Below are 17096 nucleotides of genomic sequence, written 5' to 3'. Positions count from 1 at the left end.
GTGCTGGAAGTAAGTAAAATAATTTCTGATAAAATATTGCACTCAAGCATATCAAAACATGACTAGCAAAGAGGGGAAGCTAATGATAGCAAGAGTGATTATAAAAGTGAAGCCAAAGACTCATAGGCAGGGTTGGGGAAATGAAAGTGTGTGAATATGGTGGAGGGGGTGGGCAAGGTATGGCTTAAGAATTAGTATTTCCTTTGTGGTTCTACTATAAGCTCCTCTGTATCCTCAAGGGGCCAAAGAATTAGTCAAGTTCATCGTGCTATGCCGTACAAATAGCAATTTGTCTTTAATCTGTAGACATAAAATAATCCACATTAGCTTCCAAACACTCAGCTTTGTGTCTGCATTATTCTTTGGGGAAGTAGTTGACTTGGGGCAACTGTAGTACAGTTATTAGAGTAAATATTCAGTCCCTTATTTATTGTTCAGAAGCACCATTCAAAATATGAAATATTCAAATGAGGTGATCAGAATAAAAGGTGCCTTCCAACCATTACGTTATCCATTATCAAATGTGTTTCATTGTACATCAAGAAGGTATAATACTTTAGAGAAATCCATGAAATAGTGAGGAGAAGAATGAGGGAAGAATATTAGTGAGAATCAGTGGTAGGAGAAACAGAAGCTAAATTTTAGTGGGAATATACCAAAGATTTCCTGGCCAGAAGGGGCAAATAGATGAGTTCTGGAAGCAAATCTGTTGAGGACCACCTTGTATTAGCAATGAAGGTTGTACACTAAAAAGGCACCTGCAAGTGGTCTTTGTCTCTATCTATGTTGGTAATCGATGCCTCATATTCAAAAGCCACAAATATCCCAAATCATGACATTGCTGGATCTTGAGACTATGCTTGACTCACATCTTACTGCATTTACGAATTGATTTTGTATTTTCTCCTTTGCTGTTGCCATCTTCAGGAATACAGCTAACCTCATATGTCCTTTCATTGACCATGGCACCCAGGCTTATGTATGGATATATAAAGAAATATACAGTAAGTTAAACCTTGTCAATACTAACATCTACTAAATTATATTATTTTCAGTCAGGAATCAGAGCTGGAATTAAGAATAGAAAGGCAGGAGAAAGCAGCCTCATTCAGAGTAAGGAAGCAAGAGATGAATTTTAGTATTTTTAAAAATGTACATATTTCCAGGATCAGAATATACTACTTTTCACTTTTATTATAAATGACATGTGTTGCCTTGAACATGTAAAGCTTCTACTGGAAAATGAAGCAGAAAAAAATTATGATGGTTTGGGAATAAAGGTGGAGAATGCTGGTTAAATTTTCAGAACTTGACCATGGTGCACAAATACCTTGCAACAAGTCTAGCTAGAAGGGAACTTGGTAACATCTAGTCCAATCTCATCATTTATCATTTTATAGATGAGGAAACTGAGGTACTGAGAGAGCAAATGGTTGATATGGGATTATATAAGTAGTTATATATCTGACTGAAGACCATTAACCAGGAAGAATGATGGCGCCAGTATCAGAGACCTGAGTTGACATCCCAGTTCTGTCACATAGTGCCTATTTGACCCTTGGCCAGTCACTAGACTTCTTTGGGCTTCAGGTTTCCCTTCAGTAGAATCAAAGATTGAATCAGATGACTTTCAAAGTCCTTCCATCTCTAAATTCATGACCTTGCATGGTGAAGCTTTCCCCTTCCCCATTCATCCCCAAGTTAACTTGAAAACAGGGACTGAACTCATCCCAGAGATAAGGAGCATATCTTTTTCATAGCCATGATGGACAAATGGACAGTGTGAATCAGCCTGGGCAGTAGATTTCTTAAAAAGTATCTGTTCCATAAGGGTAGGCTTTATTTGTTGGCTTGGTCTAGCTCAGCTGGTCTGTTCATAGTCATCCATGCATATTCTTTTTTAAAAAATACATTTCTTGGCAACTCTTGAGATAAAATTCCTATTTGGCCTTTTCATTCTGATTATGATCCTTTATTATTTCTTTTAAAAAACTTTATTTTGTGGTTTAATTGTAACAATAATGTTCCCAGGTATCTCTCTCCTTCCCTCTTCTCCTTGCAATACAGAAGGTATCATTAGGGCCCTTTATTATTTTAAACCCACATTTATGGGTCTTTCTGGTCAAGAGCCTGAAGAACTAATCTAGAGTTTAGAAATACAGTCGTAATGAGATACTTCAGGACTAAAACTTTGAGACTGACATCTCAATAGCACATCTCTTAGTAAAACTGTCTGAAAATATGAATATTCACTCTCTTTGTCTCCCATACGTGTTTTTCTCTTTACAAAAATCCCTATAAATTGTATTGAATTTAGTCTGATTTGGGCTTTTTTCAATTCCATTTACTTCCTTTAAAATCAGGCTTAGTTCATTAGTATTTATTAATATAGCTTGTTACAGGGACATTGCATGACATTCATTAGATAATCGCTGCACAATATTGAAGTGATGTATCACTCTTGAAAGGTAGCATTTCGGGGAGAAGGCTTTCTAATTTCATTAGAGAGCTTTCAGTTACCACTTACAATGAGATAACACTAAGGTTGCCAGGTTTTTAACAACATTACAAACCATTATTTCTTTCACTCTAAAATAGACTTATGACTAGAAAAGTGGTTATAGATTTTTTTAAAGGAGATGTTTTTAACTCAAAATTTTGCTTTACCAGCTGTCTTTTTTCTTGCAATATCAGTAAATCATTTTAATTCTTAGTTAATTATGGATCATTTTTTTTAATTTTCTTCTTTCTGGAGGAGATCCTGCTTTTAGAAATAGTGCCAGTTGAGACAAGTTATATTCTGATCTCAGCTGGAAGAGAACTAATATAGTACACAGTCCTGGTTCTGGAGTAAGACAATCTGGGTCTAAAGTCATGGAGATTTTGGGAAACATTCAACCAAGGTGGAGGAAAATGAAAATATATATTTTTAGATAGATGGAATCAGGCAGACCTGATTTTTTCTTTTCTTTCTTTCTCTTTTTTTTGGCTAGGGTGAATACTAGCTATGATCAAGTTATGTACTTTCTCTGTGACTCAATTTCCTTATCTGTAAAATTAGGGAATTGGGTTTAATATCCTTTTAGTTCCTTCCAGCAGCGAAGTCATAATGTAAGGTGTGACTCTGTTTCCTTTCAGTTTCCTACACCTCTGGATGCCTTTATAGCTCAAGTAGCAATGAGATTAGGATGTCTTCTCCCTCTGCAGTCTGTGAATTCTCTTGGAGCCATAAGAATGGCAATTCTGGAATATGGGGAATATGCAGAAGGGGTCTCCTGAACAGTTCTGAGCTTAAGGCAGCAGAGCCACTGACATCATTTCTCCTTGAACAATTCATTCATTTTTCTCTCTTAAAAGATCTTTGCCATCAAAGGATTCATTTCTCAAATCCAAAAGTAATGAGGGAGAGGAAACCCAAGGGAGAGAAGCAAAGAGTTCCCTCTTAGGACTGTAGGTCTACATCTAGAGAGGACCATCTAATCTAAACCTCTGATTTTAAAAATAAGAAAACTGAAGTCTAGAAAGATGAAGTGAGTTGTCAAAAGTCCATCACTAGTAAGTGCCAGAGGTGGAATTTGAACCCAGATCTTCTGACAGCACAAATTAATTTCTGTATTGATCAATGGTCATTGTGAATTCTGAGCAGTATCATGATGGTTAGTGTTTAAAAAGTAGCATATATATGTGTGTGTGTGTGTGTGTGTGTGTGTGTGTGTGTTGTGTGTGTGTGTGTGTATACACATACATCTCATTTTTGAGGACAGCATAAGAAATTAAATGGGAATTTGAGGGAGTTTTGAAGAAACCATAGATGACATGTAAAAAAAGGCCAATAGATGACACATAGTATTATATTATATCTACATATTTTATCTTCTAATATCAGAAATATATATAATTTTTGAGTTAATATAAGAAAAAGTTAAAGTTTGCAAAAAGAATGCAAAAGTCAAAAAAATTTACATAGATTTTCCAGATCACAGAGGTGTCATACTCCTGCTGTATATATTTACATATACAAATATATACCTAACACACTTTTAATATAAGTCTACATTTATTAACAACTCTGCGAACTATGTGGCATGGTAGATAGAGCACTGGATCTGGAGTCAAGAAGACTCATCATCCTAAATTCCAAAGTAGTTTCAAATACTTATTAGTGGTATGACCCTGGGCAAGTCACTTAATCATATTTGTCTCTGTTCTCTCATTTGCAAAATGAGCTCTCAGAGAAGGAGACAGCAAATCACTCTAGGAACTTTGCCCAAGAAAACCCCAAATGGAGTCCTAAAGAGTCAGACACAACTGAAAAAAAAACAACAAAGCAAAACCTGAACAGCAGGTCCACTGAAGTAGCTATCTAATGGACCGAGAGTCAGGGGGGTTCATCTTCCTGAATTCCAATTTGGTCTCCCATGCTTACTAACCCTGTGACCCTGGGCAAGTCACTTAATCCTATTTATCTCAGTTTCCTCATCTGTCAAATGATTTGGAGAAGGAAATGACAAACTACTTTAGTATCTTTACCAAGAAAAGCCCAAATGGGGTCATGAAGAGTTGGACATGATTAAAATAACTGAATAAAAATAAACATTTTCTTTACCATTTAAGTCTAGATAATCACAGAAGCAGGAAATCATGCCTTGATTTGTAATACTTTCCAATTTCTGAGGTGTAATGTCACATGAAAATTTTAACAATTGTCTCCCCCAAGATGACCTGAATTAGTTTCAACATACCCCTGCTTCTGAGGCTCCCCAAACAAGGCAAAGAACACTGCTTTTGATACAAAAAGCCTTATGGGGGGGCAGCTGGGTAGCTCAGTGGATTGAGAGCCAGGCCTAGAGACAGGAGGTCCTGGGTTCAAATCTGACCTCAGACACTTCCCAGCTGTGTGAACCTGGGCAAGTCACTTGACCCCCATTGCCTACACTTACCACTCTTCTGCCTTGGAGCCAATATGCAGTATTGACTCCAGATCAGACAGGAAGGGTTTAAAAAAAAGCCTTATGACTCAGCACTCTCTATTTTAGAAGCAGAGGATGGTAGAAGGAGAAAGAAATCAGAGAAAAAGGCAAAGAAAATATTTCCCAGAAATCTCCATAGGAACTGCAAATATCCTTTGGCTTTGTCCAGAGGTTAGTAACATAAGAAGGGATAGAGAAGGGAGGGAGGGTCCTGGCTATTGTAAAGGAAAAGGTATTTATCCATCTGGTGCTGCTCCTTAAAGATAAGGTTGGATGATATTCACTCTTGGAGTGAGGAATAGTTATTACTGACATTAACCTACACAGAAATAACAAATGCCACCATTGGATGGGAAATGAAAGCTCTGGGAAACTGACAACAGTCCAATTTTGACATGTAAAAGTGTGATTTGTGGGTCTGCCTTGATCTCTGCTGCACAGCAGCACCTTATTTTAAGGAATCAGAAAATCTAGCGTGAATATATCCAGTTCTTAGCATTCCAGGTGGAGGGAATGAAGGAGGGGAGATAGATTATGTATTCACTGTTTCAAGACAAGGGGTAGGAGAATGAAAGGGACTGAGGTGAACACTCTGGCAGAACCAGCCAGGTTTCAAGGTGCTATTTTTATGGAGACTCTAAGTTAGCATTCTTTATTACATTAGTCAGAAGTGGCAGCTTTTTTTTTCATCATTCCCTTACTGTGTGTACTTGGTAGTTCAAGTTCAAAGGACTCAGTCTATACAAGGAAAAGAGAATTCTTCCTCCTCTTCTGTCACATTGAACCTGGTCATTCCAATTTTTCTGTTGGAAAATACATTTCTCCCTCTCTTGTAAGAGCTATTAAGTTGACTTGTTCTCTGACCTATGCTATCACTTTTGTTGTCTCCCCAGAGAAAACTTTCAAAGTATGAACATATGAAACTGTAAAGAGCCTTAATATTAGTCATGTTTTGCTTTTATAATCATACAGTCCCTAAATCTTTGCAAAAAGAAAAGATAATCAAATAGAAACACTGTGATGCCTAATGATGGGTAAGCAATGGATATAGAATCAGATGACCAATGTTTGAAATTTAACTCACACTCACCTCAACTCTTTCTATATTATCAACCATAGTTGCTTGAGCTATGGAACTCCCCTCTTTCATTCAATACTACTGAGACCTTGAGCAAGTCTCAACCCTTCAGGACCTGTTTCCTTTTCTGTATAATTAGTGATGTGGACTAGAGAAGTAATCTCTAGCTCTTAAGCCCTTCCAGCTCTTAATTTATGATCCTGTGAATGTGAGTCTCTGAGAAAAATTAATATAGAATTGTATTATTTATTAGTAATATTTCTATGTGAAATCAGTTTCCTCTTAGCCTCTCAAGGTCATCCTGAAATTGCCTCCTTCCAAGCTAAGACTACTCGAAGCCTCTCGAGCTATCAAACTAAGTTAGGATTGTTGTGGGGCACTAAAGTTGAACCCCTGGGGTTTGGGAAGGATACCTTTTGCAAGAATGCAAGACTCCAAAACTTAGCTTAAAAATAGAAGGAGAAATTTATTAATTTAGAAAGTTATGTTGAACCTGGCCGGGAGGATAGTATAGGTGGAAAAGTAAGATGAAAGGTTGCTCCCAGAATCCATCAATTCTGGGGATTATATACTCTTTACAACAGTGGGGATGTGATGCTGTGTCATGGTGAGGACATGATTCTCAAGTGGTAAACACTCAGGCATTTAATGGAGGGGTTTGGTCATCTGATCAGAGTCTGCCTGAAGACCCTCATAGTTTAGGGGAAAGATGGATGTCTGAGATATAGTCGGATGGTATCAAGGTGTAGCCTGGAATTCCATCTCTATGTCCATCTCAAATCTAAAGGACAGCCCAAGGATGATAATTCTCCCAGCATCTTATAGAAGTTATCAGATACTATTAGGTTAGGAGTCACAAGGACAGAAGGGAGCAAAGGAATTCCCTTGCTTATAGTTTGCCTGAAATACTTCTATAGTTTTGGGGTACAATGTCCATGCCAGGATCTTAATGGTAGGGCTGATGAACCATGCTGAACTTTGACCCATTTGAAAATATAATTGGTCAGACACATAAATGTTTTAAGAGTGTACTGGTGTTTTCCTTATTTAGGCAAAGATCTAAAGAGAGAGGAATTGAAATATCAAAGTCCATCTCCTCATTAGCTATTTACCAATCAGAGTTGTCTTAAGATGTCTAAGGGAGGGAATGAATAATGAGATCCCAAAATATATAAAAGACCTATCTGAAGCAACTTCCTTATCTTTGATCTTCAAGAAGACCACTGATCTATTGTTTTACTGGTTAAATGCTAGCTTCATCAATTAAATAGTATTCTTAATCAAAAAAAGTTTCTCAAATATTTTTAATCGATTCATCTAGAAGAAAAGAGGGGTGCAACTCATTCTAATCAGAAAAGTTAAGAGTGTGCTGAAAAGACATGACTTTGGGGACTTTCTGAAAGAAACAAGAGTTTTAACAATGGGACAAATGTTACAGAGGTGATAGAGTTGAGATTCAAAATTAGTTTGACTCTTAAATCAAATAATCTTTCCACTGTACTATTCTACTAAACCTGTCCTAAAATGATAGGTGCATAATTTGTTCTGGGCACATACCTAAAGTCTTTCCTACTTGGCAAACCCTATCAGCGTTTGTATTCCATGGGCATAACCTTAATCTCCTCATTTGTAATAATAACAATAACCACACTCACCTAAAAGGATTGCTGTGAGAATCAAAAAATTTTTTAAAGTATCTCTAGTATTTTTGAAAAAAAGTGTTTTGAATAAATTTCAGTTGTTACCAAAGGCAGCTTTTCTTTTGTTGCATTTGAGTATCATTTCCTACATTACAATTAAGTAGGACTTAGTTGGAAATCATAGTGATTAAAGGTCATATTGTTGTGGGGTGCTAGAGGTGAACTCCTGGGGTTCTGGAAGGGCATCTTTATGCAAGAATGCAAAACTCTGCAACTTAGCTTAAAAATAAAAGAGAGACTTATTAGTTTAGAAGGTAATGTTGATTCTGGCCAGGAGGACAGCAGAAGTGGAAGCCTGACTCCTAGGTGGAACAGCATAGATGGAAAGCTATTCCTTGGGGGGACAGTATGGATGGAAAACTGTCCCCCAGGAGGACATCAATTCTGGGGTTTTTATACTCTATCCAACAGTGAAGACATCTCTAGAGAGGTAAGTACTGAAGCAAGGAGTGGGGGGAAGTTTGTCTGAAGGCTTAGGGGTGGCCCTCATAGTTTGGAGGACTGATGGATGTCTGAGAAACAACTTGATGATATCAAGGCATAGCCTGGAGGTATATATCTCTCTGTCCATCTCAAATCTTAAGGATGATCCAAGAAGGATAATCCTCTCAGGGTTGGATGTTTTGGCTTAAGAGTCACAAGGATAGAAGGGAGCAAAGGAATTTCTCTGCTTATAGTTTGCTTGAAACGTTGCTATAGTTTTGAGGGTACAATGCCCATGTCAATATCAAATGCCTCTACTGGTTTCAATTAGCTAACCTAGTCAATGCCATGAGTCCATAGGGTTTTTTTGCCTCTAAAGAGTGTTTGCTGGGCCTCCGGCTTCACTTTTCTAATTAGAATTCATCATGTCTACCAGGAGTTTCTTATCACAGGGGATGGTGACTTGATTTGGACTGGTGACTGCTTCTGTATTCCTAGTGCAACTACATACCACTCAGTGAAGAGATATAGTTTGCCAACTAATTCTGCTTCCCATCATCTGGTCCCAAAGGGACTTGATCTCATCTTTAATCAACACCAAAAAAAAAAAATCTTGTTATTAGTACTAGGGAAAAATACCACACCACATGGCACGAAATCTTGTACAGTAATGGGGAAATGTTTGCAGAGCATAACACTCTGGATTTTCATGTGGCTCTTGTTGATACGCAAATTACAGCTATCTCTATGCTTTTTGGCTTTAGTATTTCCAGGTGGCAGACAGCTCTGAGGGTTGCTGATGGATTAGCTCCCAGTACTATTGCACAGGCTATAAGAGCAGACTCTTGAATGATTTTTTTCTCCTCCCTCTTCCTTTTGGTAAACAAAACAGAATGCCAAGGGGGAAAAAAAAGGTCATTTTTCAACAAAACAAAAAAGCGGGAACATTTGCTTCTTCCCTCTGTTCCTTCCCAATGTCATTATTTATCACACCTAGAACAAAGGAGGCTGGCTGGCATCTCACAATGGCTTGACAATGGCCACAGGGCAACAATTAGACAAACTTGTGAAAAGTAGATTTATTTTCATTACAACAACTTCCTGCTCATTAAAAATCCTGAGCTTTTAGATGACGGTTTTGGATTCATTCAAGTTTCCCTGGAATAAGTTTAGTCTCTATTAGTAGACTGTGATGAAATAGAACAGATTTCTAGTGAGGACAGACAATATCTAGTCTTGGGGAAATGAATGGTCGAGTGAGAATACATAATAGATTGTTTATTCCAAATATGAAAAACTAAAATCTATCAGTACAAGTAGTGTTTAATTTTATGGTTCCCTAGCCAGTGCTTCTTAATTAGGTTCCTTTTGTTATGACTGTGGGGAATAAGGATACTGTCCATTAAAGGAACCACAGGGCAACAATGAAGTCAATTTGAATTATAGATGATTTCTTAAAATTGCTTCCCCGACACATACACCTTATACTAGCTTATATGCAGCCTCCTTCCATTGTATCCACAAGTCAGCTATTCAAATTTCTAACCCATTTCCAGGTTGTTTCTTTGTGAAGTAGAATGTTTAAATCTCAATTTCTCTCTCTCTCTCTCTCTCTCTCTCTCTGTCTCTATCTCTCTCTCTCATTACTTCAATGCAATTTAGAACTAGAACGCTGGATTGATTTTTTCCCCCCAGAATTTCCTGGCCCTCATTAGTGCCCAAGATCCCAGCTATGGATGGGTTGCCACCCCTGTAGAGTTCAGTCATTTGGTATCTCTCAAGGATTGGTCTGGCTCTGGCATTTTTTTTCAGTCCTGCTCATTCTTGGTCCCACGACTAATATGTAGGCAAACCTGAGACTCCAAGGGTCTGGCAAAGATATTGCTACTTCTCCCCCAGACAGGCTTCTCATTCTCTTGCTTGCTGATATCCATCCCTCCAACACTAGTTTCATTCATTTAACTTTAAACATAAGCTCTGAAAATGACTATCTCCCTTAAACTTTTCCCATTAGATAGTTCATCCTGGAATCACCATTAACTCAACAGTCATGCTTTTCTCTGAGGATTTTACTACCTTCTTTCAGCTGCCTTCTCCCTAGCTCCTCTTCTGTTGTATTATCCTTCTTGGGCTGGTGGGTTCTTTCTGAAACTCCCATTGTGAGGAAGGATCCAGATCAACTATTCTTTATTTTCAACCCTTCATTACCATGCCCCATTGTGCATATCTTTCTCTTCAGCCCTTCCACCACTTCATTTTAGCTTCCTTTTATATGCAATCTTTCCCCAGTGGACTATAAGCTCCTTGCAGGAGCAGATTATCTCTTTTTATTTTTACTTATATTTGTATACCCATTGCTTAGTGTTGACTTGAAAAAACACAGAACTATTAAATTAGTCAGGAAAACCACACTTTAATTAAGGAAAAGGGTTCAGTGCTTTCCTCAAGGCCTCCACACAGAGGCCCAAGACCCTGGTTGTCCTGGTCACTGACCCCTGGGAGAGCCAACTGTGCTAGATTGACAACTCCAGGAACAAAAGAATTTGAGGGGCCTATATACTATTTGGGGGACCCAGGGGCAGGGAAAGATGATTGATTGACATTACCATAGCTACAAGGAAATGGAAGTGTTCAAACTATACTGACAGAATACAATCAAGCTTGGGAAAGGAAACAGAGCTAGAGGCTAGGCTGTAAAGGGCTGTTTACAATGGACACTAAAAGGATGGTCTCTGCCCAGGTGTGGGTATTCTTGGGAAAGAGTTTCTGATACAATGGGGGAGACTACTTAAGACCAAAAGCTTTTGCTTAGCCCCACCTAACTGGGGTTATCATTTTCTGTAGGGTCCATTATTCAGTCTGAAACTGCTAACCTGAGATTCCCTTGGGGTGGATTCTCATGGGAACAGGGAGCAAGGATAAGCTTTGGAGTCTTCAATTTACAAGCTAATCCTAAAATGGAAGTTCTTTGGATCTTACTAGGCTATAAGTTTAGGGGTTTCTAGATTCCACGTCGACATTAACATGTTGACTTGGAACACAAATGAATCCTTTATAAATGTTTATTGTTGACTACAGTATATCTGTTCTTGAGAGTAAGTTTTAACAAAGAGAAAAGGACATTTAGTCCTTGGGATTCTAAGTTGAGGGGAAGGCAGGGAGGAAGAAGGATGCTTCACAGAGTGTCCAGAAGGTTATACTTAGAGAGATCCAAGAAATTTGAATTGTCCCATATAAAAAGGATCAATGGTTTTGTTGATTGCAGATATGTATAATGAAGGCAACAAGGTGAAACTTGTTATTTCAAGATTTTTGTCTCTTTGCATATCAGTTAGAAAGATTTCCCCTATATATTTTCCCTCTATGTTTGTCCTCTGATGACAAATTTTTATTTCATGTATTCCCTTTCCCAAAGGAGGAACTCTCTTTTTTGTCACTTTGTTTTGCTATATGATTTCCAAGTTTTAGAATTCTCAAATTCATGAGTTCCCTCATCTATAAAATGGATTGGATTTTGTGATCTTGAATATTTTTTCTATTGCTAAACCTCTGATCTCATGGCTGGCTCCGGGGAAAAAAATGTGAAGAAGTCAGAACTTGTTTTTATTGTCTTTTTTAACCTCTCCATTTCATATATAGGTTGCTCCCTGGCAGCCATTCCCTTTAAATGGGTGCATAGAAAAGCTACCTTCATGTGAAAAGGATAGCAAGAACGCCATGGTATTGAGGGTTGAAAGGGATACAAGTAATCCCTTAGCCCATCTCTTTCATTTTTAAAGAAGAGAAACTAATACCAAGGCCAGTTCTCTATCAACTCTACCACATATATTTCCTTGAAAGTCAGTTAAATTGGAAGATGCCTTTTTCCTAGTTTCCTGGTTCCCAAACCATAGATCACACATAGTAGTGCCAATCACTATGAATGGATTCGTGAAAATAACTGGTTTACTTTTATGTATGATAATCCTCGGAGTATTCCTCTATATTTCTGTTTGCAAGATCTTCTTGTTACTCAAAAAGAGCCTTGTCTCTGACATTCCCCAGAATGCCTGCTCATTCCCTATATACTTGTGGCTCCAAACTGAAAATATCCTGGACAATCTAGGTCATTGGTCCCCTGACATAAAGGCAGCAAAAGAAGCAAGAGAAAGAGACATGATGATGTCAGCTTTTCCTCTGCATACCAAGGGCACTTATCTTACTTAGGATTATGAATCCTGAGCAACAGACCAGAAATCCTAGTTGTGCTCCAGATAGGAAATGCTTCCTGGGGACAAGGAGCAGTAGGTACAGGGAGTACTTCTAGCAAGAAGAATGCCAACTCTAAGTGCTTGTCCAATCTAATATTCTCAAGGGCAGAACAATGGAGCTTTCTCTTTCTCTTCTGAGCCTATCAGTACAGGGCTGGTCCTTGAAGAGAGAACAAACATTTCTTCCATCTGGATAATCAATCTACTCCAGAGGAGTCTAAAGCATATGAGAGTTTGGGTTGGACTTTTGTGACATCGTGTTCCCAGGAAGTTGAAACTGGATGAAAATCCCAATAACTAATCACTTCTTTGAGATCTTTTGTGCCAAATATGTGAAATGAAAAATGGTTTTTAGTGACTTTCCTTTTTCATCTTTAAGATGTCTCTGCCTGCATGAGAGATGAGGACTGCCAGTTCCCCTGAAGTCATTTTGTACCTAGGGTAGAGGGCTATCTTAAACATTGTTGGAATTTTGAAGGGAGAAACACTGGAGCTTCTATTGGAATAAATCTGAGGAAGAATAGTGCCATAAATAGGAAGACATGATTTCAAGTCCAATGAGAATGGTAGTCAGGAAGATTAAATTAAGCTTCAGTAGCTACATCACCTTAGTAACTATATGACCCCAGGAAAGTCACTTAACCTTTCTCTGTTTCAGTTGTCTTTTCTGTAAAATGGGAATGATATTAATAGAATCTACCTCACAGAGTTGTTGTAAGGATGAAATGAGATAATAATTATTAAGTGCTTAGCACAGGGCTTGGCACACAGAAAGTGATTATTATGATTACGATTATGATCTTATTATTATTATATGATTCTAGGCAAGTCACTCAAACCTTTTAGTGTCAGAGCAACTCTAATATTCTAAGTAGCAGAACAAGTGCCAATCTTCTTTGATAGAGGTTATTTCCTCACTTTGAACTCCTTATACCAAAGAAATCACAAATCTATTCTAAAATTTTGAATAAATGCTCAAGCCTTATTTAACAAAACCCTTTATAGTATTGTGATATTCTTGAAAGTGCCCATGATTGAGAGTTAAGGAAACTGAATTCCAGTCATAACCCAGCTACAAAGGTGCCATCTCAGACCACTCTAAGTTTGGGAGTACTATGAAGCTTTGCAAAAGAGTCATTAAAGTAAATGCTGGTCAAATCAACAGGACTTTATTATATTGTTTTTGTCACACAGGGGAAGGTCCAAACCTTAAAAGGAGATACTAAGTGGTAAGAGTGGAGAAGACAGGAGAAATCAAAGGAAGAATACAGGGAGAGAAGTTATCATAACTCAGATCAGAGATTTTGGTTACCTTTTGACCAGAGTCAGAAAAAGAACAATAGATTTTATATATTTATATCCAAATTTAGGGCCATTTAGTCCAATTCTTCTTTTTTATAGTTTTGGAGTCTGAGGCTCAGAGGTCTGATGCCTTGAGTTAAATCCTGCATTCCTTTCCATCCTTTCAGACAGGTCTTATACTTGGCATATCTAGATTTTACCAAGCTCATTATCTCTTGACTCTCAGTATTTAAGACTCTTGGATCATTTGTCTGTTCCATACTAGAGAAGTTCAATGAGGTAAGCTGGTGCCATCAATTTTTCTAGTAGACTTGAGGAATATAATTTTATATCTCTGATGAAAGATTTGATAGAGACTGGCTGAGAAATCTAATATGGCAGGCAAACATCATAGGTTCATGGAATCTTCCAGAAAAGGTAGTAAGAAGGAGCTTAGGCAGATCATAGACAGCCTATGGCAACAAAATCCTATCCGAGCCTCAGAAAAGTTGTTGTTTAAGTTTCACAGAAGTCATATGACCTTGGGACATTTCCTTTAATATCTGTAGGATTCTGTTTCCCATTTTGTAAAGTGAAGAGATCAGACTTGATAATTAAGAGACTTTTGTTGTTGCTGAGTTATTTTTCAGTCATGTCCAACTCTTCATGACCCTATTGGGGGTTTTCTTGGCAAAGATACTAGAATCATTGGCCATTTCCTTCTCCAACTCATTTTACAGATGAGGAATGGAGGCAAACAGGATTAAATGACTTACTATCTATCCACTAGAGTACATAATATTTTTATTGTATAATACTGTGAGGTAGGCACTACTAGGCATATAATGGGCACTTAATAAATACTTATTGACTCTTTTGAATTCTTTTAAAGATGAGAAAACTGGGGCTGAAAAATATTAAATATTAAAAGTTAATGTTAAAATGTTAAATATTAATTTAAAATGTTAAAAGTTGAATGACTTGTTCAGGGTCAAATAACCAGTAAGGATCTAGATCAGAATTTGAACTCAGGGCTTATTTTCTCTAAGCCCAATACCTTATCTATCTAAATGCTTTATTACAAGTACTTAGTAAATGGTTCTCATTGAATAATTGATTTTAGCTATAAAATATTTTGATTCTTTAAAAATGAAATTCTTATCTCCTTCACTCATTATTTTATATAAACCAAACCATAAAATAATATTAATTCCCCTTTTATAATTTTATCCAGATGAATCAGTCAAATCAAGTAGCAGATAAAAATATGTCAACTAATTGCCAAATTCAACCTGACATATGGTGAGGTGAGTCACATCCAACTTTCTGTGACCCCATATGGCATTTTCTTGGCAAAGATACTTCGAGTGGTTTGCCATTTCCTTTTCCAGCTCATCTTATAGATAAGGAAACTGTTGCAAACAGCATTAAATGACTTGCCCAGATGCCCAAAGCTCCTAAACATCAGAGACTGGATTTGAACTCAGGTCCTCTTGACTCCATGACTGGTACTCTCTGCACTGTGCCATGTAGTTGCACCTTATGTCTACCCTAAATCAAAGAGGTAAAAAAGCATCAGGCAATGCTTCTTCTTGGTACCTCTGAAGACTCTTGAGTATAGATGGCACAGAATTAAGTAGTCAAATAATAATAATAATAATAATTAGCTATGATTATTAATCATAATATTTTAAAAAATAATAATTAATGTCATTCATAGTTCTTGACAAGTTTTATCTCATTTGAGCCTCAGAACAGCCCTGGATGGTAAGTGCTATTAACATCCTCATTTTATAGATGAGGAAACTAAGGCAAATAGGTAAAATGATTTTTCATAGCTAATAAGTATCTGAAGCAGTATTTGAACTCAAGTCCAACAATCTTTCCACTATGCCACTTAGCCATTTCCATGGAATCTCAGCTCCTAACACAATAGATAAGAGTTACCTGGGACCCACTCTCAATCATCACAATAAATTTTGTCATATTTTGTCCCTACCTGTGGTTTTCTTTAGGCATATTAGTAATCAGTCTTGTGTCTCCTCAACCAGGAAAAATCAAAATTTGGTCTATTCCCCTCTAATGTCTCTTAGCATCATTTGGCGCCAACCTGAAGATGCTTATTGTGCCCTCTAGAAATTCCATGCATTATCAAATCACATTATCAAACCATCCAAATGCTCCATGGATCTTTACCTTTTGTGTTTCTACCTAAAGAAGATCTGAGTATATAGCATAAAGAGCCCTGGCATTGAAATCTAGACAATCTGATTTCAAATTCTTATTCAGACATTTATTCTCTAATTGACTCTAGGCAAGTCAGATGTACACCAGAGTGATTTCCTCTCTTTTTAGAAAAAGAAGAGTTGTACTTAATGAAGCTAAAGTTCATTCCAATGCTAAATATATGATCCAATGGTCTCCATTAAAAGACTAAATCCCAAGGCATTTAACTATGTGAATGCTTTAAAAATTTACTGTTAACTCATTTGTCCTCATTCTGATAGCCTGAACAAAGGCCTTAACAGGGATACAAAAAGGATTCAAGACAAGGAGAATTTATGTATCTTCCTGTGGAATCCATATCTCCCTCTGGTTCCATTAGATTCATTAGTCAAGGAAATTATCCTACTCAATGGACACATGCCTCTACATGCCTGCCACATCTGAAAATCTCATTGAGAGGTTTTCAAGTTAATTTTCACTGCCCCTCCTCCTACTCCTTCTTGAATGCCCTCATTCCTCAGAATATTGCCCATCTATAAAAGCGCAAACCAAATATCTCCTAATCCATGTAATCTTCCTGGCTGGTCTCCTTTACTAGGCTGAAGTCTTCTTTCTTTCCTTGAATGCCTTCTACAGAACTTACGATGTCTGTCACTCATTCAGCAGTTGTTATCTTTTTTTTCCTGTTTCAATATATCTCCTATGTCCCCAGTCTGCACAAAACTCTTCAAGGACAAAAACCATGACCTGAACTTCTTTCTAACCACCTGAGCCCCTAACGCATGATCTCAAAGACAGACTATCTCCAATAAAAGTCCCGTCAGATTGGTGAAAATGATAAAAGGGCAAAGTGACCAATGCTGGAGGGGTTTTGGGAGAATGGGAACATTAATACACTGTTTGTAGAAATATCTGGAATTATATTTAAAGAGTAATAACATTTTGTATATCTTTTGACCCCAAAATATGACTATTAGCTTATTTAATAAGGTGATCAGGGGTAAAAAGACAAGAACTTTAAAATATTTATAGCAGCTCTCCTTGTGGTGGTAAATCACTAGAAATTGAAGGATGCCCATCAATTAGGGAATGGCTAAACAAGTTGTGATATAGGATTGTAATAAAATACTACTCTCTATAAGCAGGTTAATTTCTGAAAAAAAAAGAA

This window comes from Gracilinanus agilis, chromosome 1, assembly GCF_016433145.1.
Source record: "Gracilinanus agilis isolate LMUSP501 chromosome 1, AgileGrace, whole genome shotgun sequence".
In the NCBI taxonomy this organism is placed as follows: Eukaryota; Metazoa; Chordata; class Mammalia; order Didelphimorphia; family Didelphidae; genus Gracilinanus; species Gracilinanus agilis.
This window is presented reverse-complemented; position numbering follows the sequence as displayed.